The 26,339-nt window shown below is 37.7% G+C and overlaps 1 pseudogene across 1 annotated transcript; it reads left to right on the top strand.

Moving 5' to 3' along the window:
• Positions 1-809: 809 nt before the first annotated feature.
• On the top strand, positions 810-26,339 carry LOC309855583 (glutathione S-transferase A4-like; annotated as a pseudogene). The gene is made up of 2 exons: positions 810-1,261; positions 26,056-26,339. The product of its transcript is annotated as a glutathione S-transferase A4-like (transcript).

The raw sequence follows: 26,339 nt of genomic DNA, 5'->3' as shown, positions 1-26,339 counted from the left end.
TTTCAATTTTTGTAGATGACATGATACTACATGTAGAAAACCTGAAAGACTCCATCAAAAAATTGCTATACCTGAAAGACAAATTCAGAAAGTCACAGGATATAAAATCAAGGCTCAGAAGTCTGTTGCATTTGTATACACTAACAATGAAGCAAAAGAAAGATTAATCAAGAAATCAATAGCAATTACAATTGCACCAAAACTATAAGATACTTTGGAAGAAACCTAATCAAAGAGTTTAAAAAATTGTACTTTTAAAATTGTACAACATTTATGAAAGAAATTGAGGATAACACAGAGAAATAGAAGAACATTCTATTACTAAAGATTTGGAAGAACAGATATTGTTAAAATATCTATGCCATCTAAAGCAGTCTACACGTCCAATGCAATTCCTATCAAAATACTACCAGCATTTTTCAGAGCTTTAATAAACATTTCTAAAATTTGTGTGGATCCAGAAAAGACCCTGAATATCCAAAGTAATATTGAAAAAGAAAACCAAAGTGGGTGACTTGACATTTCTAGACGTCAAGCTGTATTAGAAAGCTATAATCATCAAGACAGTGTGGTACTGGCACAAAAACAGACACATAGATCAAAGGAACAGAATAGAGAACCCAGAAATGGACCCTATGGTCAACCAATCTTCAACAAAGCAATAAAGAATACCAAATGGAAAAAACAGTCTTTTCAACAAGTGGTGCGGGTAAAATTGGACAGCCACATGCAAAAGAATGATACTGAACCACTGTCTTACACCACACACACACACACACACACTCAAAATGAATGAAAGAGGTGCAGCTCCGTGTGCTCCAAGCGGACTTCAGCCTGAAAGGCCATCATGGCAGCAAAGCCCAAACTCCACTACCCTAATAGAAGAGGCCGGATGGAATCTGTAAGATGGGTTTTAGCTGCCACCGGAATTGAGTTTGATGAAGAATTCTTGGAAACAAAAGAACAGTTTCAGAAGTTGCAGGATGGTAACCACCTGCTGTTCCAACATGTGCCAATGGTTGAAATTGATGGGATGAAGTTGGTGCTGACCCAAAGCATCCTTCACTGCATAGCACATAAACACCACTTCTTAGGCAAGGATCTCAAGGAGAGAACCCTGATTGACATGTACGTGGAGGGAATACTAGATCTACTGGAACTGATTATCATGCATCCTTTCTAAAACCAGAAAACCAACAAAAGAAAGTGGTTAACATGGCCCAGAAGGCTATAATTATATACTTTCCTGTGTTTGAAAAGGGTTTTTATTTTTAATTTTTTATTTTTTTATAAACATGTATTTTTATCCCCAGGGGTACAGGTCTGTGAATCGCCAGATTTACACACTTCACAGCAATCACCAAAGCACATACCCTCCCCAATGTCCATAATCCCACCCCCTTCTCCCAAACCCCCTCCCCCCAGGAACCCTCAGTTTGTTTTGTGAGATTAAGAGTCACTTATGGTTTGTCTCCCTCCCAATCCCATCTTGTTTCAAGATAAAGAGTCATATTGATATGAATACACTAATCATAGGAGATCTTAACATGCCTCTCTCTGAAATAGATCATCGAAGCAGAAAATCAATAAAGAAACAAGAGCATTGAATGACACATTGGACCAGATGGACCTCATAGATATATACAGAACATTCCACCCTAAAACGATAGAATAATCATTCTTCTCAAGGGCACATGGAACCTTCTCCAGAATAGACCACATACTGGGTCACAAATCAGGACTCAACCAACACCAAAAGACTGAGATTATTCCCTGCACGTTCTCAGATTACAATGCTTTGAAACTAGAGCTCAATCACAAGGAAAAGTTCGGAAGGAACTCAAACACCTGGAAGCTAAAGACCATCTTGCTTAAGAATGATTGGATCAACCAGGAGATCAAAGAAGAACTGAAACAATTCATGGAAACCAATGAGAATGAAGACACTTCGGTCCAAAACCCATGGAATACAGCAAAGGCGGTCCTAAGGGGGAAATACATAGCCATCCAAGCATCCCTCAAAAAAATGAAAAATCCAGAACACACCAGCTGTCTCTACACCTTATAGAACTGGAGAATCAACAACAAATCAAACCATCTCCACACATAAGAAGGGAAATAATCAAGATTAGAACTAAGATCAATGAGGTAGAAACCAGAGATACAGTAGAATGTATCAATGAAACTAGAAGCTGGTTTTTGAAAGAATCAATAAGATCAATAAACATTTGGCCACACTAATCCAAAAGAAAAGAGAGAAAGCTCAAATTCATCAAATTATGAATGAAAAGTGAGAGGTCACAACGAACACCAAGGAAGGAGAAACAATCATCAGAAGTTATTATCAACAGTTATATGCCAATAAGCTAAGCAAACTAGATGAAATGGATGCATTCCTGGAAAACTATAAACTCCCAAAATTGAAGCAGGAAGAAATTGACAACTTGAATAGACCGATATCTAGTAACGAGATTGAAGCGGTGATCAAAAACTTCCCAAAAAACAAGAGCCCAGGACCTGATGGATTCCCTGGGCAATTCTACCAAAATTTCAAAGAGGAAATATCACCTATTTTCCTGAAGCTGTTTCAAAAAATTGAAGCAGAAGGAAAACTTCCAGACTCTCTCTATGAAGCCAGCCTTACCCTGATCCCCAAACCAGGCAAAGACCCTACCAAAAAGGAGAATTTCGGACCAATATCACTGATGAATATGGATGCTAAGTTTCTCAACAAGATCCTAGTAAACAGGATCCAAAGCACATTAAAATGATTATCCACCATGACCAGGTGGGATTCATGTACCAAGCTATCTTGATCACTACAGCTTTGTTATACAGCTTAAAGTCCAGAATTGTGATTCCTGTAGCTTTGTTTTTCTTTTTTGGAATCCTTCGGCTATTTGCATTCTTTTATGCTTCCAGATTGTTTGTTCCACCTCTGTGAAAAATGCTGGTGACATTTTGATAAGGATTGCATAAAAAGTGTAGATTGCATAGTATAGACATTTTAATAATGTTTTTTCTTCTGATCCATGGGCATGGAATGTTTTTCCATTTTTTTGTGTCCTCTACAATTTATTTCGTAAGTGTTCTATAGTTTTCAGAATACGGATATTTACCTCCGTGCTTAGGTTTATTCGTAGGCTTCTTATATTTTTTGGTGCAGTTGTAAATGCAACTGATTCCTTGATTTCCTTTTCTGTTTCTTCGTTGGTGTATAGAAATGCAACAGATTTTATAACCTGCGATTTTCTTGAATTCAGGTATTAGATATAGGAATTTTTTGGTGGAGTCTTACATCAGTTATGTTTTGTTTTGCTTTTTTTTGTTTTGTTTTTGTTTTTATTTTCACATATAGTATTATGTTGTTTGCAAAAAGTGAAAGTTTGACTTCTTCCTTGCCAATTTGGATGCATTTATTTCTTTATGTGACTGAATGCCGACATTGTCTTCCATTACTATGTTAGGTGGTTAGGTGCCCTGAATATATCTTGCCAGCCCTTTCTGTCTTGTTCCTGACTGTAGACAAAAAACAGAAACAAAAACAAAAACAAGAAAATAAAAAACCAATACCAAAAAAAAAAAAAACCAACCAACCAAACAAACAAACTGTAAACATCTCCGTATTTTTTCTCACTGTGGATATTAGCTTGTGGGTCTTTGGTATATGGCCTTTGTGATGTTGAGGTATGTTTCATCTATCCCTACTTTGTTAAGGGTTTTAAATATCAAGAAAGGTTGCTGTATTTTGTCAAATCCTTTTTGACAGAATCATGGTTCTTATTCCTTCTTTTATTAATGTCGTGTCTTAACATTGTTTCATCTGCAATATTGAACCACTCTTTGAGCCCAGGAACAAATTCCATTTGATCATGGTGAATAATTCTTTCAATGTTCTATTGGATTCAATTTACTGGTATATTGTTGAGAAATTTTACATTCATATTCATCAGGGTTATTAGCCTGTAGTTCTCCTTGCTAGCATACTAGGATGAGTTTGGAAGTTTTCCTTCCATTTTTATTTTTTGGAACAGTTTAAGAAAAATATGTATTAGCTCTTCTTTAAATGTCTGGTAGAAGGGTGCCTGGGTGGTTCAGTCTGTTAAGTGTCTGCCTTCAGCTCAGGTCATGATCCCAGGGTCCTGGGATTGAGCCCTGCATTGGGCTCCCTGCTCAGCGGGGAGTCTGCTTCCCTATCTTCCTCTGCCTCTCTCCCCTGCTTGTGCTCTCTCTCTTAAATCAATCAATCAATCAATCAATACAATCTTTTGTAAATAACAAATAAATAAATAAATAAATTTTTGGTAGAATTTCCCTGGGAAACCATTTGGTCCTGGACTTTTGTTTGTTAGGAGAGTTTTGATGACTCTTTCAATTTCATTGTTGGTTTTGGGCCTGTTCAAATTTTCTTTCTAATTTTTCCTGCTTTAGTTTTGGTAGTTTGTACATTTCTAGGAATTTATCCATTTTCCAGATTGCCCATTGTGTTGGCATATAATTTTTCATAATATTCTCATATAATTATTTGTATTTCTGTGGTGTTGGTTCTGATGTTTCCTCTCTCATTCATGAGTTTATTTTTTTTTTAATTTTAATTTTTTATTTTTTTAATTTTTATTTTTTATTTTTAAAAAAGATTTTATTTATTCATTTGGCAGAGAGAGAGAGATTACAAGTAGGCAGAGAAACAGGCAGAGAGAGAGGTGGAAGCAGGCTCCCCACTGAGCAGAGAGCCTGATGCGAGGTTGATCAAAGGACCCTGAGATCACAACCTGCACCAAAGGCAGAGGCTTAACCCACTGAGCCACCCAGGCGCCTCTCATTCTTGATTTTATTTATTTGGTCCTTCTAATTTTCTTTGTGTAAGTCTCCCTAATGATATATCAATTTTATTAATTCTTTCAAAGAACCAGCTCTTAGCTCTTTTGATATGTTCTAGTGGTTTTGTTTCTTTTCTTTTCTTCTTCTTCTTCTTCTTCTTCTTCTTCTTCTTTTTTTTTTTTTTTGGTTTCTTTCTGTATTATTTATTTCTGCTCTAATCTTTAGTATTTACCTTCTCCTGGCTATAGGTTTAATTTATTGTTCCTTTTCCAGTTTCTTTAGGTATAATGTCAGGTTGTGTATTTGAGATTTTTCTTGCTTCTTGATGTAGGCCTATATTGCAAAATTCTTCCCTATTAGGACTACCTTTGCTGTATCTCAAAGGTTTTGGACTGTCATATTTTCATTTTCATTTGCTTTTTTGTACTTTTTTTTTTTACTTCTCCTTTAGTTTCCTGGTTAACCCATTCATTCTTTAGTACTATGTTCTTTAACCTCTAAGTTTTTGTTGTCTTTCCAAAATATTTCTTATGGTTGACTTCAAGTTACATAACATTGTTGCCTGAAAATATGCATGGTATGATCTTGATCTTTTTGTAGTTGTTGAGGGCTGATTTGTGAGCCAGTATGTGATCTATTCTAGTGAATGTTCCATGTGTAGTAGAAAAGAATGTGTATTCTTCTGCTTTAGGATGAAATGTTCTGAATATATCTGTTAAGTCCATCTGGTCCAGTGTGTCATGTCATTCAAAGCCATTGCTTTCTTGTGATTTTCTGCTTAGATGATCTGTCCACTGATGTAAGTAATGTAGTATAGTCCCTTATTCTTTTTGTATTATTATCAACGAGCTTCTTTGTGTTTATTGTTAATTGAGATATGTACTTGGCTTCTCCCATATTGGTGCATAAATATTTACATTTGTGCGATCTTCTTTTCAAAATATTTTATTCATTTATTTTGAGAGAGAGAGAGAGAGAACAGAGGGAGGGGCAGAGGGAGAGTAAGAGAGAGAATACAAAGCAGACTCCTCACTGAGAGTGGGACTTGATATGTGTCTTAACCTCGCATCCACGGTTATTAACTGAGCCAAAATTGAGTTGGACATTCAGCCACCTGAACCACACAGGTGTTTCTACAATCATTAGATCGTCCTGAAGGATAGATCCCTAAATTATTATATAATACCTTTCATCATCTCTTGTTGTGGTCTTTGTTTTAAAATCTAGTTTGTCTAAGATAAGTATGGCCCTTCTGTGTGTCTTTTGATGTCCATCAGTGTGATAGATGGTTCTCCATCTTCTCACTTTCAATCTGCAAGTGTCTTTCAGTCTAAAATGAGTCTCTTACAGGAAACATATAGATGGATCTTTTTTTTTTTTAATCCACTCTGATACCCTATGTCTCTTGATTGGAGTATTTAGTCCATTTACATTCAGAGAGATAATTGAAAAATATGAATGTAGTTCCATTGTGTTACTTGTAAAGTTGATTTATGGTGGTATTCTCTGTTATTTTCTAGTCTTTGTTTCTTTGGGTCCTTTCCCCCTCCACTTTAAGAGTCTCCTTTAATATTTCTTATAGGGATGGTTTGGTGGTCAAAAATTCCTTTAGCTGTTGTTTCTGTGAGAAACTATTTCTCCTTCTATTCTGAAAGATTCTTGACTACATACTTTTCCTTTTCAGTGCACTGAATATGTCATGCCAGACTATTCTGGCCTGCCAAGTTTCTGTGGACAGATCTGCTGCAAACCTGCCCTGTCTTCCTTTGTCAATTTAAGGACTTTCTCCTTGATGCTGTCAGGATTGTTTGTGTATTTCATGAATTTGACTATGATATGTCTTGGTGATGGCATACTTTTGATGAGTTTAATTGAGAGTTATCTCTGCTTCTTGGATTTTGACATCTATGTCCTTTCCCAGGTTAGAGAAGTTTTCAGCTATAATTTGCTCAAATAAACCTTCTGCCCTTTTTCCTCTCTCTTCATCTTCTGGGATGCCTATGATATAAAATGTTAATAAGTTTTAAGAAATTGCTGCGATCCGTATGTTTACCTTCATAATTCAATACCTTTCTCACTCTCTTCTTTCAGCATCATTATTTTCCATAATTTTATCTTCTATATCACTGATTCATTCCTCTACTTCATTCATCCTTGTTCTTATGGCATACATTCAGGTTTGCCTCTCAATTAAAGCATGTCAAAAAAATATATATATATATATAAAAGAAAAAACAGGAAGTAGAAGTAATGGCCAAGGATTTAATCAGCACAAATGTAAGTATCTATCTGAATAAGAATTTAAAACAACAATTACAAGGATACTAACTGGGATGGGAAAAAGCATAGAATATATATATTACACACAGAGAGCAAGAGCACAAATAGGGGGAGCAGCAGGCAGAGGGAGAAGGAGAATCAGGCTACCCACTGATCAGGGAGCCCAATGCAGGACTCGATCCCAGGGTCCTGGGGTCAAGACCTGAGCCAAAGGCAGCTGCCTAACCAACTGAGCCACCCAGGCAACCCTCGATTACAGGACTTTTTAATTTTCATTTGACCACATTGTAGTTCCTTTATCTGTACAGTAAGGGAGTTTCTAGTGTCTTCTATGCTTTTTCCCAGCCCAGTTAGTATCCTCGGAATTGTTGTTTTAAATTCTTATTCAGATAGATACTTACATTTGTGCTGATTAAATCCCTGGCCATTACTTCTACTTCCTGTTTTTTCTTTTAGGGTGAGTTCCTCTGTCTTGCTATTTTGTCTAGAAAAAATAGATAAAATAAAATAAATAAATAAAATAAAATAATAAAAAAGGTAGATCTTAGGTGTGTTTTGGCTTGCTTGTTAAAAGAAGCTAGACCCAACAACTAAAAATCAATCAATAAATAAGTAAATAAATAATTAAAATATATGTTTAAAGTAATAAATAAAAAAGAGTTAAAAAATAAAAATGATAAAATAATAAAGTGAAAGAAAGATATAAAAATGAAAATAAAAATGAAGCTAAGTCACATTTCCCCTAGAGCTGAAGCTTTTCAGCACTCTGTGATCAGTATACATGGTTCTTGTGAGGGCTTTGTTCTGGTCTTCTAGAAAAGGAGCATGTTGTACTGATTCTTGGTTGGACTTGCCCAAGTGGAGATGTACTTGTGCCTGCAGCATGCTGGGGGTGTGATTTGTAATTGGCTCCAGTCTCCAGTTGGTGGCATTGTTAAGTTCATTGTGGTCTGTTAGTGCTTATGAGCAGGAGGTCAGTATGGTGTCACCCTCTCTCTCCTCTGTTGCCTCTGGTCTCTCTCCTCTGTGGAGCTGGGAGTTCAACACCGACACTCTTCAGAAAGCCCTTACAGAAGAGTAAACAATCACTGTGTTTCAAAAACTATAAATTTTAGAGACTACTGCTAAGTTGCCCTGTGCTGATCCTTTAGGGAAGGGTCTCACCCCAGTTTTTTCAGTTGCAGACCCATCCTAGGATAGTGGTCCCATGACCATGTAGCAGTTTGGGGTTTATGGAGAAGTGGAGCAGATAGTGAGCACCCAGGCTCACTGCTAAGCCAACATTCCCACTCCTATGCCTTGGAACAGTGCAACATATTGGTGCCATCCATTATTCTAACCCTGAAGGGGCCTTACCATTACTCTCAAATGCATTCCAAGCAGGGGAACCATTTCTCCCTAGGGAACCCAGGGGATCCTCACACCATGTTGTCTGCTCCCCGAACTCTGCCCTCCTTCTCCACAAGAGCACTGCTAAGCTAGACAGGCACAAATTCAGTGGTGTAGACTTCTAAAATTTCAGATTTTTCTCTCTGCTGCTTATGATACATCTCTGTAAGCAAGACTCCTCCCCAGTTCTTATTTCTCCCAAGTCAATTCTTTGCAGATCCTACCTTCCACAATTCTTATAGACTCACAGTTTTGTTATTTTAGTCTTCAGATTGACTTCTTTGGTATTCATAATGATTGGATATTTATCTAGCTGTGTTTCAGGGACAAGGCAAACTTAGGGTTTCCCACTCCTCTGCTATCTTCTGTAGTTAGTTCTCTTTTTTAGTGGTGTCTTTAACTGTTTTTGGTGATACTGGCCTTATAGAATGACTTTGGAAGTTTTCCTTCTTTTTTTTTTTTGGAAATAGTTTATAAAGCATAAATGTTAACACTTCTTTAAGTTTTTTGTAGAATTTGCCTGTGAAATCTGGTCCTAACTTCAATGTGTTGGGAGTTTAAAAATTATTGATTCAGTTTTCTTGCTGCTTGCTCCTTTGGTCTGTTTACATTTTCTATTTCCTCCTGGTACTTTTTTGTTATGTTATATGTTTCTAGGAATTTATCCATTTCTTTTAAGTTGTCTAATTTATCAACATGTAGTTTTACATAATATTCTTATGCAACTCTTTGTGTTTCTGTGGTGTTTGTTATTATTTCTCATCTTTCTTTGGTGATTTTGCTTATTTTAGTCCCCCCCGCCATTTTTGTTTTTGTTCTGTTTTGTTTGATAAGTCTGGTTAGAAGTTCATCCATTTTGTTGATCTTTTCAGAGAAATAGTTCCTGGTTTCATTAATTGATCTGTTTTTTTTTATATATACTTCACATATCACTTATTTCTTCTTTAATCTTTATTTCCTTCCTTATGCTTGTTTGGGGGCTTTTGTTTGTTCTTTCTATAGTTCCTGCAGGTTAACTTGTTTATTTGAGATTTTTCTTGCTTCTTGAGGTAGACCTATATAGTTATAAATTCCCCTTTTAGAGTATCTTTTTAAAAAATTTTATTAAATTATTTGAGAGAGAATGAATGCATGAATGGGGTAAGGGAAAGAGAGAGAAGAAGACTCTCCAAAAAGCAGGGAGCCTGATGAGGGGCTAGATCCCAAGACTCCAGGATCATGACTTGAGCCAAAGGCTGACACTTAACCAATTGAGCCACTCAGGCTATCCCCACCTCCCCCAGAGGTTTAGAACATCATGAGAAAATTGTGTATTCTCCTTTTTTAGGCTGGAATGTTCTAAATATATCCCTTAAATCCATGTGCTCCAGTGTGTCTTCAAAACCATTGTTTCTTTATTGACTTTCTGCTTGGATGATCTGTTCATTGCTGTAAATAGGGTGTTAAAATCCCCTACTATTATTGTATTACTGTCCATTCCTTCCTTTATATTTCTAGTAACTGTTTTATGTATTAGGGTTCTCTCATGTTGGGTGTATAAATATTTACAATTGTTATATCTTCTTGTTGGATTGTCCTTGTATTATTATTTAATGCACTTGTCTCTTTTTATGGACTTTGTTTTATTTTTTTAAAGATTTTATTTATTTATTTGGCAGAGAGAGATCACAAGTAGGCAGAGAGGCAGGCAGAGAGAGAGTGAGGGAAGCAGGCTCCCCGCCAAGCAGTGAGCCCGATGCAGGGCTCCATCCCAGGACCCTGAGATCATGACCTGAGCCAAAGGCAAAGGCTTAACTCACTGAGCCACCCAGGCACCCCATGGACTTTGTTTAAAGTCTTTTGTCTGATATAACTATTGTCACTCTTGCTGTCTTTTGACATCTATTTACATGATAGTTTCTCCATCCCCTCACTTTCATTCTTTAGTTATCTTTAGGTCTGCAATGGGTTTCTTGTAGGCAGCCTACAGATAGGTCTTCTTTTAATTAATTAATTAATTTAATCAATCCATACTGATACCCTATATATTTTTATTTAAGCATTTAACCCATTTACATTCAAAGTATTTATTGATAGATATGCATTAATTGCCTTTTTTTTTTTACTTGTTTTGTGGTTGTTCTATAGTTTTGTTCTGATTCTTTTTTGTCTTTCTCTCTTTCATGGTTTGTTGTTTTTCCTTAGTGATATTCTGGAGTATCTTACTATATTTTCTGCATATCTATTACTATTTTTTGTTTTGTGATTATCATTTTCTTTATAGGTAATGTCTTTTGCTTATATCAGCCTATATAATAAGCTGGTGGTCATTTAATGCTGAATTCATTCTTTACTCCTCTCCCTTCCACATTTCAGATATTTGCTATTATATTTGACATCTTTACATTTTATGAATTCCTTGACTAATTTTTATATAAATGCTTATTTTTACTGCTTTTACATTTTTTACTTTGTATCTTCTTTAATTGTGGGGTTTGTCTCCTGATCTTTGGTTCACTCTTTGGTTTATTCACTCAGATGTATGTGATATCTATTTGTAAACATGAGATGGGGTGAGCTTAGGGTCCCTCTACTCTGCCATCCTGAACCTCCTCCAGATAGTTTCAGTTCTTTCCCAGGCATATTGTTTATCTCCATTTCATTTAACTCTTTTGCTGTGACTTTGTCCTCTTCTTTCATATGGGATATATTTCTCTGTTTCATTTTGTCTGACTCTCTGTGTTTGTTTCTATGTATTAGGAAAGTCAAATACATCTAATTTTCAAAGTAGTTACCTCATGAAAAGTAGGTTCTGTAATTCCCTAGTACCCTGTAGTGTCAAGTTCCCGGTTCACCAGAGCCACATGCTTTAAGGTTGTCTCTGAGTGTTTTGTATGAACCCTACCGTTGTGGCTGACCATAGTTTGCCTTCATTTCAGTTATCTGCAATGGCCCACTTTGTGTATTGTGGGTAGGGTTTTGTTTCTGTGTTTTCAAGGGGGAAGCCTGGAGCAACCTTGGGTTTGTAGTTGGGTCAGACCAAATGTGGGCCCTCAGTCCATTTGCCATGGGTCTGTAGCAGCAAACTGCAGGGTGTTGTCCATGCATTATCCCCTGAAAGCCTTTCATCTGTGGTTAAGGCCTGTAGTTAGACCAGAGGTCTGCCTCCAGTCTGTACATTGTGTTTGTAGTAACCCTAAACTACAGGGCTTTTTGCTTTGTCCTGCTCCTTTGACAGTTTTGGTGGTGGGTAGGGCTGGCAATCAAATCAGTTGTCTGCCCCCAACCAGTGTTGAGGCTGCTGTGGAACTGGTGAATGTGGTTATCTTCCCTTCCCCCATGGCAAAAGTGATTTGGAGTGGTGTTGGTCTTTCTCTTGGTTGCTTTCAGAATGAAATTAGTCAGGAGCCCCAGTGGACAGACTCCTGCAGAGTGTCGGGGGGATTGGATGAGGTAAGTCTGTGGAACATAGGGAGGGGTATTGAGTGTTAACAAGGCAGGTAGAGAGTGAATGTGGCACTGGTCCCTGTGGGGGCTGCTTATAGGGTGAGATATGAGAGGGTAGGTTGGATGTAGAAAATCTGCAGATCATGGGATGGGACACAGTGTCAGCAAATAGGTCAAGAGTATTCATGATGGCTTGCACAGATGTCTGAGTATCTGGGCTAGGAGGGGGGATAGAAATGGTGCGTAATAGCTTTTTTATTCTTAGAAAAGTCTCCTAAAGATCCCTGCCCCTCCGGAACATGTTCTGAGATTAGTAAATAAATCTACTTTCCTTCCATATACTCTAGGTGCTCTACAAACTGCTTCTTCCATGCCATATCCTGGTAGGGTTTTTTTGTTATGCTGACTCTTTAAGGGTGGGGACTCAGTATCATTCAGTTCTCCCAAAGCTAAGTCTTCTGATTTTGAAAGTACTGAGAGTTAAGCCAGTTCGTTGCATAAATTCATGATGTTATACCCTATTACTTTTCAAAGCCAAATGCTATGAGGACTGTCTTCCCAGGGTTGGTACCCCAGGTCTGTAGTGCCTGTTGTGGGATTTGTTCCTCTCCCTTTTCCATGTTTGTTGTGTCCCTCCCATGTGTAGTTAGTTCCACAAGGAGTTTGGTTTCAGAACACTTCACCCACCCTCTAGGATTAACGGTGAGAGTCTGTTCTGTCACTCTTCAAGTCATTTTCTGGATCAGTAGCACTGATGAGGCTGCTATCTTTGTGTATCCATGGGGCAAGGTGAGCTTATGCTTCCATCTTTCCAAACTTCTAATTTATTTATCATTTGTAAGCAAAATAAGAGAACTTTTGTGATAGTAGGAACCCTGGATTTGGAATGAAGCATATTTGGGTTCAAATTTCAAGTCTGGTCATCCTTAGATGTACAGAAAAACCAATAAAATTCTCTATGTCTCAATTTCTTCATTTGTAAAATGAGATAGCAAATAATCCTAGCTTACAGAATTCTCTTCAGATTTAAATAAAGTAATATCTGGATAGTTTCTAGGTCTGTGCCTGGTATATTGTAGAGTATTCAATAAGATGTAGCTATTTTTATTGATATGAGGTTTTCCATATAGCTATTCTTGGCCAGATAACCATTTTACCTCTAAATGACAAAGAAAAGCTTCATATTGGATGGAAATATTTATATTACTTTTTTATTATTTCAGTAGACTTACTGAACATAAGTGACATTTTTAAAAGTTTTAATTCCAGTACAGTTAACATACAATGATATATTAATTTTATGTGTATAATATATAATTCCACAATTCCATATTTCACACAGTGCTCATCAAGACAACTGCATGCCTTAATCTCCATCACCTATTTCACCCATTCCCCACTTACCTCTTCTCTGCTCACCATCATTTTGTCCTCGACAGTTAAGAGTCTGTTTCTCAGTGTGTCTCTCACTCTCTCTTTTTCTCCTTTGCTAATTTGTTTTGTTTCTCATATTTTACATATCAGTGACATTATACGGTGTTTATCTTTCTCTGACTGAATTATTTTGCTTAACATAATACTCTCTAGTTCTAGCTATGTCATTGCAAATGCCAAGATTTCATTCATTTTTTAGCTGAATAATATTCCATTTTATATAAATATACCATTTCTTTATCTGTTCATCAATCCATGGACACTTGGGGTTCTTCCACAATTTAGCTGTTGTAAATAATGCTGAAATAAGCATACGGGTGCATGTATCCCTTTGAATTAGTGCTGTTGTATTCTTTGAGTAAATAGCCAGTAGGAAATTTCCTGGGGTTTAGGGTAGTTCTATATTTAATTTTTTGAGAAACCTCCATACTGTTCTCCACAGTGGCGGACCAGCTAGCACTCCCACCAACAGTGCAAGAGGGTTCCTTTTTCTCCACATCCTTGCCAACACTTGTTTCTTGTGGTTTTGATTTTAGCCTTTCTGAAAGGTGTGAGGTGATATCTCATATTATATTTCATGCCCAATCCTCATTGCCCATTCCATATTAGTTTTGTTGGTTTTTTCCTTCACTTTGCAGAAAATTTTTATTTCTATGTAGTCCCAATAGTTTATTTTTGTTTTTGTTTCCATTGCCTCAGGAGACATATCGATAAAGATATTGCATGACTGATATCAGAGAAATAACTGCCTATGTTCTGTTCTAGGATGTTTATGTTTCAGCTCTCATGTTTATGCCTTTAATCAATTTTCAGTTTATTTTTTGTATGTTGTATGAAAGTGATCTTTATTATTTTGCATGTAGCTGTCCAGTTTTTCCAACACCATTTGTTGAAGAGACTATCTTTTTCCAACTGCATATTTTTGTCTCTTTTGTGAAAGATTAACACTGTATTTCTGGATTTTCTATTTTGTTCTATTGATTTATGTGTCATTTTTGTGCCAGTACCATACTGTTTTGATTACTACAGCAATTTTTATTATTTTATTTTACTTAAATATTTATTTATTTGAAAGAAAGAGAGAGTGTGTGTGGTTGTTGGGGGGGCAGATGGAGGAGAGAAAGAATCTCTAGCACAAGCAGTCTAAATCCCGTGACCCTGAGATCACAACCTGAACTGAAATCAAGAAGCAGACTCTTAATTGACTGAGTCTCCCAGGTGCCCCTTAAGATTTTATTTGTAAGTAATTTCTACACCCAACATGGGGCTCAAACTCACAACTCCAACATCAAGAGTTACATGCTGTAGTGACTAAGCCATCAGGGTGCCCCGATTATTACAGCTTTGTAATACAACTTGAAGTGTGGAATTGTGATACCTCCAGTTTTGCTTTGCTTTTTCAAGTTTGTTCTGACTATTCAGGATCTTGCATGCTTTCATATAAATTTTAGGATGTTTTGTTCTAGTTCTGTGAAAAATCATGCTGGTATTTTAATAAGGACTATATTAAATATGTAGATTGCCTTGGGTAGTATAGACATTGTAACAATATTTGTTCCACCGATCCATGAGCATGGAATGTCTTTTCATTGCTCTGTGTCATCTTCAAATTCTTTTATCAATGTTTTATAGTTTTCAGAGTACACTTTCACTCTTTAGCTAAGTTTATTCCCAGGTATTTTATTATTTTTGTTGAAATTGTGAATGTGATTATTTTATTAATTTCTCTTTTTGTTGCTTTTTTTTAGTGTATAAAGATGCAAGAAATTTATGTACATTAATTTTGTATCCTTTAGCTTTATTGGATTCATTTGTCAGTTTGAGTAGTTCTTTAGTGGAGTCTTAGGGTTGTCAATGCATGGTATCAAGCCATTTGCAAATAGTGGAAGTTTTGATTCTTCATTACAAATTTGAATGCTTTTCATTTCTTCTTTTTCTTCTTCTTCTTCTTTGGATCATTGTGTTTTCATTTTCATTTATCTCTATGTATTTTTTTATTTCTTCTTTGATTTTTTTCTTAACCCATTTAATGTTTAGTCGCATGTTATTTAACTTCCATATATGTGTGCTCTTTCCAGGCTTTTCTTGTTAATTTTTAGTTTCATAGCATTATGGTTAGAAAAGATGCATGGAACAACTTCAAGTTTTTAGAATTTTTAAGACTTGTTTTGTGGCCTGATATATGATCTATTCTGGAGCATATTACATAAGCTCTTGAAAAGAAAGGTGTTCTACTCTTTTACGACTGTTAAATATGTCTGTTTCAGTGGGCCATTCAAAGCCACTCTTTCATTGTTAATTCTCCGTTTGGAATGTATGTCACTGATACAAGTGGGGTATTAAAAGTCCCCTACTATTACTGTGTTATTATTGATCACTTCCTGTATGCTTGTTATTAACTGTTTTAAGTATTTGGGTATTCACATGTTGGGTGCATAAATATTTACAATTACTATATATCTTCTTGTTGGATTGTCCCCTTAATGATTATGTAGTATCCTCTTTATCTCTGATTAGTCTTTGCTTTTCTTTGCTTTAAAGTCTATTTTGTCCTGTATAAATACTGCTATCCTATCCTGGCTTCTTCACACATCCATTTGAATAAGTGTTTCTTCATCCCTTCACTTTCAATCTGCTTGTGTATTTAGGTCTAAAATGAGTCTTTTGTAGACAGCATATAAATGGGTCCTGGATTTTATTTTATTTTATTATTTTATCCATTCTGTCATCCTATGGCTTTGATTGGAGCATTTACATTCAAAAGAATGATTGATAGATATGTATTTATTGGCACTTTTTACATGTTTTATAGTTGTTTCTGACATTTTTCTTGGATCTTTTTTCTCTTTTGCTATTTCATGTTTTGCTTGTTTTCCTTAATAATATAGTTTTCTCTTTTTTCTTTTTTTTCCTAATCTTTGCACATGTATTAGTGGGTTTTCATTTGCGGTTTCCATTATGCTTGTATATAACAGCTGCATATAGCAGTCTATATTAGATTGATGATTGTTTAAGTTTTAATCCATTCTTTAACTCCTCTTATCCCCAGGTTTTAGGTGTATGTTGTCATATTTTACACCTTTTTATCTTATGAGTTCTCTGATTAATTTTTTACATTTTTTTCCCAGAAATACTCATTTTCACTTCTTTTGTGTTTCCTGATTTCATACTGTCACTTTAGGTGTTTCCTTTCTACTCAGTTTCCCCCTTAATATTTCCTGCTGGACTGGTTTGACGGTCATGAACCCCTTTATTTTTTGTTTGTGAAACTCTTAAACTCTCTTTTTACTCTGAATGAGAGCCATGCTGGATAGAGTATTCTTGGCTGCAGACTTTTTCTATTCAACACTTTGAATATATCATGCAACTCTCTTCCGGCTTGTAGTTTCTGCTGAAAAATTCACCAATAGACTTATGGGGTAACCCTTGTAAGTTAAAGACTTCTTTTGTCCTGATGCTATTATTTTTTTTTCTTTTTAAAAATAATTTTGTACTTAAATTAAATTAATTAACATATATTGTATTCATTTCAGAGGTAGAGTTCAGTGATTCATTGTTTTATATAATACCCAGTGCTCATTATATCATGTACCCTCCCTAATGTTCATAACCCAGTTACCTCATCCCCCAACCTCTCCTCCTCCAACAACCATATTTGCTTCCTATGATAAAGAGTCTCCTATGGTTTATCTCCTTCTCTGATTCCATCTTGTTTTATTTTTCCCTCCCTTCCCCTATGATATTCTGTTTCATTTCTTAAATTTCACATATGAGTGAGATCATATGATAATTATCTTTCTTTGATTGACTTGCTTTATTTAGTATAATATCCTCTAATTCCATTCATGTCATTGCAAATGTCAATATTTCCTTTTTTGATGACTGAGTAATAATATATATATATAGAGAGAGAGAGATCTATATCTATCTATCTATCTATCTATACGACATCTTCATCTGTACATATTTTTTTTTCCTTTATCACTGCATTTTGCCTTCCTAATTACAGTATGACTTATGGATCTGCTTTTGTTGATTTTGTTGTGGGTTCCCCTAGCTGCTGGATCAGGATACTATTTGCTTCCCCAGATTAAGGAAATTTTCAGCTGTTATTTCTTCAAATAAATTTTTGCCCTGTTTACTATCTCTTCTTCTGAGATCCACACAATGTAGATATTATTATACTTAATGAAATCACTGAATTCTCCAAGTCTATTCTTATGCAGTATATGTTTGTCTTTTATCTGCCAGCTTGATTGCTTTCCATTATTCTATATTCCTGGTCACTGATCTTTTCCTCTGCTTCCTGTAGCCTACTATTCATTCCATCTATAATATTTTAAATTTCATTTATTGAATTCTTCATCTCTGATACATTAAATTTTATCTTTATTTTAAAGGTTTTACTGATGTCCTCCACCCTTTTCTCAAGCCCAGTGAATACCTTTATGATCATTACATTAAATTAGGTATCAGTCATTCTACTTATTTTTGTTTCACTTAGATCATAATGTCTTTTAATTGTAAAAAAACTCCACTGTCTCCTCATTTTGTCTACCTCTCTGTGTCTGTTTCTGTGTTTTATGAAAATCAGCCACATCCTCTGGCCTTGAAGGTAGCACCTGAAGTGTAATGTTCTCTGTTCACCAGTACCTGGCACATCAAGGAAGTCTCCTATGTTGCTTGCATCCTGCTATTGTGTTTAGGTAGCTTTCCCTTTCAGTCCAGCCTTCTGCACTGACTGCCTTTAGTGGGCTGTGCTTACTCTCTGTGGTGTTAGTGAGACCCAGGCAGGCTGGTTCTGTGGGGTTGTGATCTTAGAAGGGTTTGTGGGTGGGGTAGCAATGTCAGCAAAATTTGAACTGAGTCACTAGTCCTAGGCTGGATCCTCTGAAGTGTGCTGAGGGGTGTCATGCACACTAGTGGCAGCAGCCAAGGACAAGGTGCATGGCTGATGTGGTGGCAAGCAGTAAGTGTCTTTTGGGTGTCATGTTCATGTATGCAAAAGCTAGTCAAGGAAAGGGTAGCAACCGGGAGTCTGTGGTGGCCTGACGAGGTGCATCTTGCATTAGCAAAGTTCACACGAACATTTAGTCCTAAACCAATCCCTCAAAACATGGTGGCAGTGGAGGATATGGTGTGCAGACAACAGCAGCAGCAGCAGCAGCAGAAGCAGCAGCAGAAACAACTGGTACACATGGTATCTGTGTGCCTGTTGGTTGGGCAAGGCACACTGTGTCTGTGTGCATGGTGGATGGGTGTTGAGTGTGATGGTTGAGGTGAGGCTCATATGTGAACATGGTTGAGTGTGCAGGGTATAAACAGCATTAGCAAAATTTTCCCTTGGGCCAAATCTCCTAAAAGGTATTGGCCAAGGGTGTAGAGAACACAGAAGCAGTTATTGGATGGGGCATGTACAGTCTTAACAAAATTTGTTCTAAGTACAGGACCAAGGCCAGCAAGCTTGGAGTAGGCAAGTCCTCAGAAGAGCTAGTGATTGGGGTATGTTGCAAGCAGGTTAGTTAGCAAGTGTCTATATAGTGTTGCCTCCTGCACTTGGCTTTGTTTTTATATTGGGGTCCCGAGGAGGAAAACAGTGCCTGCGAACCCCTTTGTTCCTAAAGGATTCCCCCACAGGATCCAAATTCAGTATTAACAAATCTCATTGTGCAAGCTGTTGCTTCAATGCTACCTCTCCTTGAGCTCTTGTCTCTTTAAGGCAAGGAACTGGCTATCATTCACCCTTGCAGTTTGTCCTGTGCTGAGTCAGCTGACTTGTAAAACTCCAGGCTCCAAGTCCCACTGGTTGTACAAACTCATGGAATTCAGACCCTCTGGTTTTCAAGGCCAGACGGTAGGGGGTTCCTTTTTCCTGTGGGCATTCCCTGAAGCTTTCCTCTCTCTGTGATCATGGCTCCTTTCCTCTTGCAGGAAGCTCCTAACTACCTTTTGTATCCTTCCTAAACTCTCAAATGTGGCTTTTCCCTCTATTTTTAGTTGTGGAGTTTGTTCTGCTAATCTTTGGATCACTCTACAGTTTATTCACTTAGATGTGAGTGATATCTAGCTGTAAATTTGGGACAAGGTGAGCTTAGGATCCTCCTACTTCACCATCTTGCACCTCCCTCTATTACTCGTTTTTGATTTCTAGTTACCTTTCTGTTTGTATATAACATTATATATATTCATATATATGTGAATATATAATAGTCTATATTTAAAGTTGATACTCACTTAAGTTTGAACCTATTCTTTATTCCTCTCTACTCCATGTTTTCATATATGGTGTCATATTTTACATGCTTTTATTTTGTGAATCTCTTGACTGATTTTTACAGATATACTAATTTTTTGTGCTTTTGTGTTTCCTGTTTTTTATAGTCTTGCTTATAATCTTTCCTTTCTACTCTGTGTCTCCTGGATCTGGATATCTTCTTCCTTCCCCAGATTTGGAAACTTTTCTGCTGTTATTTCTTCAAATAAATTTTCTTTCCCCTTTTTATTTTTCTCTTTTCTTCTTCTTGGACCCCTACAATGCAAAGGTTGCTATGTTTGATGGAGTCACTAACTTCCCTGAGTCTATTCTCATTTTCTATATTTTTCCCCTCACCCGCTCAGCTTGATTACTTGCTATTACTCTTTCTTCTAGGTCATTAATTAATTTCTCTGCTTCCTCTAACCTGTGGTTTACTCCATTTTGTATATTTTTTATTTCATTTTTTTGAGTTATCTCTGATTGTTTCTTTTTTTATGTTCTCCATCTCTTTAATAAGGGTCTCACTCATACCATCCACTCTTTTCTCAAGTCCAGTGAGTGTCTTTAAATCATTACTTTAAATTATTTATCAGGTACATATTACTTAAACCTGTTTCACTAATGTCTCTTTCTAAGGTTTTGTCTTGTTCTTTCATTTGGAACATATTCCTCCATCTTCTCATTCTATCTATCATTGTATATCTGTTCTGTTAGCAAAGTCAGCTACCTCTCCTTCTCTTGAAATTAATGGTCTTATGAGGAAGAGGTTCTGTAATGTTCTGCAACACAGCATTTTCTATTCTTCAGGACCTGGTGCTTCAGGGGGTGTCTCCTACATATGTTACATGTGCCCTGCTACTGTTTTCTGGCTGCTTTTTCCTTCAGTCCTGTCATCTGCAGAAGCTCTCTTTGCCAATATTTTGCAGTGTTTGGTCCCTTGCTGAAATAGGGCATAGTTTAAGCAAGTTATGTACTGGTCTGCTTGGGAATGAGAACTTCTAAGGCTGCTGGGACCAAGGTCACATGGGTGAGGTGTATATTTTTAACTCTGTTATGTGCCTAGGGCTTCTACAGGGCCTGATGCTGCCATCACGAAACTTATAAGTTGAGAGACATGGTGTTGGTGGTGTTAATACTGGTCTTCCAGGGAAGGAACCCACAGTGTTAAGACTGAGGCAATAGTGACTGGAAATTGTGGGACCTCTGATGTGTGAGAGGGCAAGGACTTGGATTAAACAAGTTAGGTAAGGGGTGTTTGTGCTGTGCTGGTTTCTGAAGTTGGTTGTATGTTTATACTGAGGGGTAGGAGAGGGAAATGGTGCTTTACACATATGTTGTTCCTAGAGGTGTCTCCCTATGATTCCTGCTTTTCTGGGCATGCTCTGAGATGAGTAGATAACATCCCGTTCTGTTTGTCCCAGGTGTTTTTCAAACTGCTGCTGCTTTTTTTTTTAATTTTTTATTTTTTATAAACATATATTTTTATCCCCAGGGGTACAGGTCTGTGAATCACCAGGCTAACACACTTCACAGCACTCACCAAAGCACATACCCTCCCCAATGTCCATAATCCCACCCCCTTCTCCCAAACCCCCTCCCCCCAGAACCCTCAGTTTGTTTTGTGAGATTAAGAGTCACTTATGGTTTGTCTCCCTCCCAATCCCATCTTGTTTCATTGATTCTTCTCCTACCCACTTAAGCCTCCATGTTGCATCACCACTTCCTCATATCAGGGAGATCATATGATAGTTGTCTTTCTCTGCTTGACTTATTTCGCTAAGGATACGCTCTAGTTCCATCCATGTTTTCGCAAATGGCAAGATTTCATTTCTTTTGATGGCTGCATAGTATTCCATTCTGTATATATACCACATCTTCTTGATCCATTCATCTGTTGATGAACATCTAGGTTCTTTCCATAGTTTGGCTATTGTGGACATTGCTGCTATAAACATTTGGGTGCACGTGCCTCTTTGGATCACTACGTTTGTATCTTTAGGGTAAATACCCAGTAGTGCAATTTCTGGGTCATAGGGCAGTTCTATTTTCAACAATTTGAGGAACCTCCATGCCGTTTTCCAGAGTGGCTGCACCAGCTGGCATTCCCACCAACAGTGTAGGAGGGTTCCCCTTTCTCTGCATCCTCACCAGCATCTGTCATTTCCTGACTTGTTGATTTTAGCCATTCTGACTGGTGTGAGGTGATATCTCATTGTGGTTTTGATTTGTATTTCCCTGATGCCGAGTGATATGGGGCACTTTTTCATGTGTCTGTTGGCCATCTGAATGTCTTCTTTGCAGAAATGTCTGTTCATGTCCTCTGCCCATTTCTTGATTGGATTATTTTTCTTTGGGTGTTGAGTTTGCTAAGTTCTTTATAGATTCTGGACACTAGTCCTTTATCTGATATGTCGTTTGCAAATATCTTCTCCCATTCTGTCAGTTGTCTTTTGATTTTGTTAACTGTTTCCTTTGCTGTGCAAAAGCTTTTGATCTTGATGAAATCCCAATAGTTCATTTTTGCCCTTGCTTCCCTTGCCTTTGGCGATGTTCCTAGGAAGATGTTGCTGAGGCTGAGGTCGAAGAAGTTGCTGCCTGTGTTCTCCTCAAGGATTTGGATGGATTCCTTTCGCACATTGAGGTCCTTCATCCGTTTTCAGTCTATTTTCGTGAGTGGTGTAAGGAAATGGTCCAATTTTATTTTTCTGCATGTGGCTGTCCAGTTTTCCCAACACCATTTATTAAAGAGGCTGTCTTTTTTCCATTGGACATTGTTTCCTGCTTTGTCGAAGATGAGTTGACCATAGAGTTGAGGGTCTATTTCTGGGCTCTCTATTCTGTTCCATTGATCTATGTGTCTGTTTTTGTGCCAGTACCATGCTGTCTTGATGATGACAGCTTTGTAATAGAGCTTGAAGTCCGGAATTGTGATGCCACCAACGTTGGCTTTCTTTTTCAATATCCCTTTGGCTATTCGAGGTCTTTCTGGTTCCATATAAATTTTAGAATAATTTGTTCCATTTCTTTGAAAAAGATGGATGGTACTAATAGGAATTGCATTAAATGTGCAGATTGCTATAGGTAGCATAGACATTTTCACAATATTTATTCTTCCAATCCAGGAGCATGGAACATTTTTCCATTTTTTTCTGTCTTCCTCAATTTCTTTCATGAGTACTTTATAGTTTCCTGAGTATAGATTCTGTGCCTCTTTGGTTCGGTTTATTCCTAGGTATCTTATGGTTTGGGGTGCAATTGTAAATGGGATTAACTCCTTAATTTCTCTTTCTTCTGTCTTGCTGTTGGTGTAGAGAAATGCAACTGATTTCTGTGCATTGATTTTATATCCTGACACTTTACTGAATTCCTGTACAAGTTCTAGCAGTTTTGGAGTGGAGTCTTTTGGGTTTTCCACATATAGTATCATATCATCTGCGAAGAGTGATAATTTGACTTCTTTGCAGATTTGGATGCCTTTAATTTCCTTTTTTTGTCTGATTGCTGAGGCTAGGACTTCTAGTACTATGTTGAATAGCAGTGGTGATAATGGACATTCATGCCGTGTTCCTGACCTTAGCGGAAAAGCTTTCAGTTTTTCTCCATTGAGAATGATATTTGCTGTGGGTTTTTCTTAGATGGCTTTGATGATATTGAGGTATGTTCCCTCTATCCCTACACTTTGAAGGGTTTTGATCAGGAAGGGATGCTGTACTTTGTCAAATGCTTTTTCAGCATCTATTGAGAGTATCATATGGTTCTTGTTCTTTCTTTTATTGATGTGTTCTATCACATTGACTGATTTGCGGATGTTGAACCAACCTTGCAGCCCTGGAATAAATCCCACTTGGTCGTGGTGAATAATCCTTTTAATGTACTGTTGAATCCTATTGGCTAGTATTTTGTTGAGTATTTTCACATCTGTGTTCATCAAGGATACTGGTCTCTAGCTCTCTTTTTTGATGGGATCCTTGTCTGGTTTTGGGATCAAGGTGATGCCGGCCTCATAAAATGAGTTTGGAAGTTTTCCTTCCATTTCTGTTTTTTGGAACAGTTTCAGGAGAATAGGAATTAGTTCTTCTTTAAATGTTTGGTAGAATTCCCCCGGGAAGCCATCTGGCCCTGGGCTTTTGTTTGTTTGGAGATTTTTAATGACTGTTTCAATCTCCTTACTGGTTATGGGTCTGTTCAGGCTTTCTACTTATTCCTGGTTCAGTTGTGGCAGTTTATATGTTTCTAGGAATGCATCCATTTCTTCCATATTTTCAAATTTGTTGGCGTAGAGTTGCTCATAGTATGTTCTTATAATAGTTTGTATTTCTTTGGTGTTAGTTGTGATCTCTCCTCTTTCATTCATGATTTTATTTATTTGTGTCCTTTCTCTTTTCTTTTTGATAAGTCGGGCCAGGGGTTTATTAATTATGTTAATTCTTTCAAAGAACCAGCTTCTAGTTTCGTTGATTTGCTCTATTGTCTTTTTGGTTTCAATTTCATTGATTTCTGCTCTGATCTTTATGATTTCTCTTCTCCTATTGGGCTTAGGGTTTCTTTCTTGTTCTTTCTCCAGTTCCTTTAGGTGTAGAGTTAGGTTGTGTACCTGAGACCTTTCTTGTTTCTTGAGGAAGGCTTGTACTTCTCTCTTTCTTCTTCTTCTGGAATCCCAATTATTCTAATGTTGTTTCGTCTTATGGTGTCACTTATCTCTCGAATTCTCCCCTCATGTTCTAGTAGCTGTTTGTCCCTCTTTTGCTCAGCTTCTTTATTCTCTGTCATTTGGTCTTCTATATCACTAACTCTTTCTTCTGCCTCATTTATCCTAGCATTGAGAGCCTCCCTTTTTTATTGCACCTCATTAATAGCTTTTTGGATTTCAACTTGGTTAGACTTTAGTTCTTTTATTTCTCCAAAAAGGGCTTTTGTATCTCTCGAGAGGGTTTCTCTAATATCTTCCATGCCTTTTTCGAGCCTGGCTAGAACCTTGAGAAATGTCTCTCTGAACTCTAGATCTGACATATTACCAATGTCTTTATTGATTAGGTCCCTAGCCTTCGGTACTGCCTCTTGTTCTTTTTTTTTTTTGTGGTGAATTTTTCCACCTTGTCATTTTGTCCAGATAAGAGTAAATGAGGGGGCAAGTAAAATACTAAAAGGGTGGCAACAACCCCAGGAAAATATGGTTTAACCAAATCAGAAGAGATCCCAAATCGTGAGGGGGGAGAAAAGGGATAAAAAGAGATTCAAAAAGAAACTAAGAAAAAGAAAAGAAAAAAGAGAAAAAAAGAAAAGAATTTTAAAAAGGAAAACGAATAAAGAAAAATATAAAAAGGAAAAAAATATATATTAGGTAATCTAGTTAAAAAACGTTAAAAAAGAGAAGGGTAAAAGTTCAAAAAAGATTTTAGCAGAAGAAGAGAAAAAAAATGAAAAAGAAAAAAATTAAATTAACTGCAAGACTAAAAAAATCACAGGGAAAAAATAAAAGAAACGAAAAAAAAATCACAGGGAGAAAGCCATGAGTTCCGTGCTTTGCTTTCTCCTCCTCTGGAATGCTGCTGCTCTCCTTTGTATTGAAACCGCACTCCTTGGTAGGTGAACTTGGTCTTGGCTGGATTTCTTGTTGATCTTCTTGGGGAGGGGCCTGGTGTAGTGATTCTCAAGTGTCTTTGCCCCAGGCGGAATTGCACCGCCCTTACCAGGGGCCGGGCTGAGTAATCCGCTCAGGTTTGCTTTCAGGAGCTTTTGTTCCCTGAGCGCTTTCCGTAGAGTTCCAGAGGACGGGATACAAATGGCAACCTCCTGATCTCCAGCCTGGAGGAGCCGAGAACCCGGGGGCCCCACTCCTCAGTGCGCCCTCAGAGAACAGCGTCCAGTTACTCCCGTCTGCCTGACCTCTGGCCGCGCTCCGAGCTCACCGAGCCTGCGACCGGCTCAAGGTAACACCGAGCTGTGAGCTTACTGTCGGCTCTGTCTCTGTAGCTGGCTTTCCCATTCCAATACCCGCAAGCTCTGTGACACTCAGACACCCCCGATCCTTCTGTGACCCTGCGGGACCTGAGGCCACGCTGACCCTGCGTGGGCTTCGCCCTGGTTTAGCCTCTGGAGCGATGTCCCTCAGCGGAACAGACTTTTAAAAGTCCTGATTTTGTGCTCCATTGCTCCGCTGCTTGCTGGGAGCCAGCCCCTCCCCCCCGGGTCTATCTTCCCGTCGCTTTGGATTCACTTCTTTGCAGGTCCTACCTTTCAGAAAGTGGTTGTTTTTCTGTTTCCAGAATTGCTGTTCTTCTTCTCTTCGATCTGCCGATGGATTTGCAGGTGTTTGCAATCTTTAGATAAGCTATCTAGCTGATCTCCGGCTAGCTGAAGTTGTCTCAGCCTGCTACTTCTCCGCCATCTTGACTCCTCCCTTAGCAGAGCCGGCACCTCCGGGAGCATCCGGGATGAGCGGCGCAGAGGCCGACCGCTGGGCGTGGGTCTTGAAAACGTTTTAAGAGATCATGGTCAGAGGTTTCTGGTTGGTAACCAGCTGAGCCTTGCAGATGTGATTCTACTACAAACCATTTTGGCTCTAGAAGAGAAAATCCCCAATATCCTGTCTGCATTTCCTCATCTCCAGGAGTTCACAGTGAAAATAAGTAATATCCCTACAATTAAGAAATTTCTGGAACCTGTCAGCAAGAAGAAGCCTCCTCCTGATGACATCTACGTGAGAACTGTCTACAACATCTTTATGCCATAA

The sequence above is a fragment of the Mustela nivalis genome, assembly GCF_964662115.1.
Source record: "Mustela nivalis genome assembly, chromosome: X".
Classification (NCBI taxonomy): Eukaryota; Metazoa; Chordata; class Mammalia; order Carnivora; family Mustelidae; genus Mustela; species Mustela nivalis.
The sequence above is the reverse complement of the archived record's forward strand: the minus strand, read 5'-3'. Positions and strand labels throughout refer to the sequence as shown.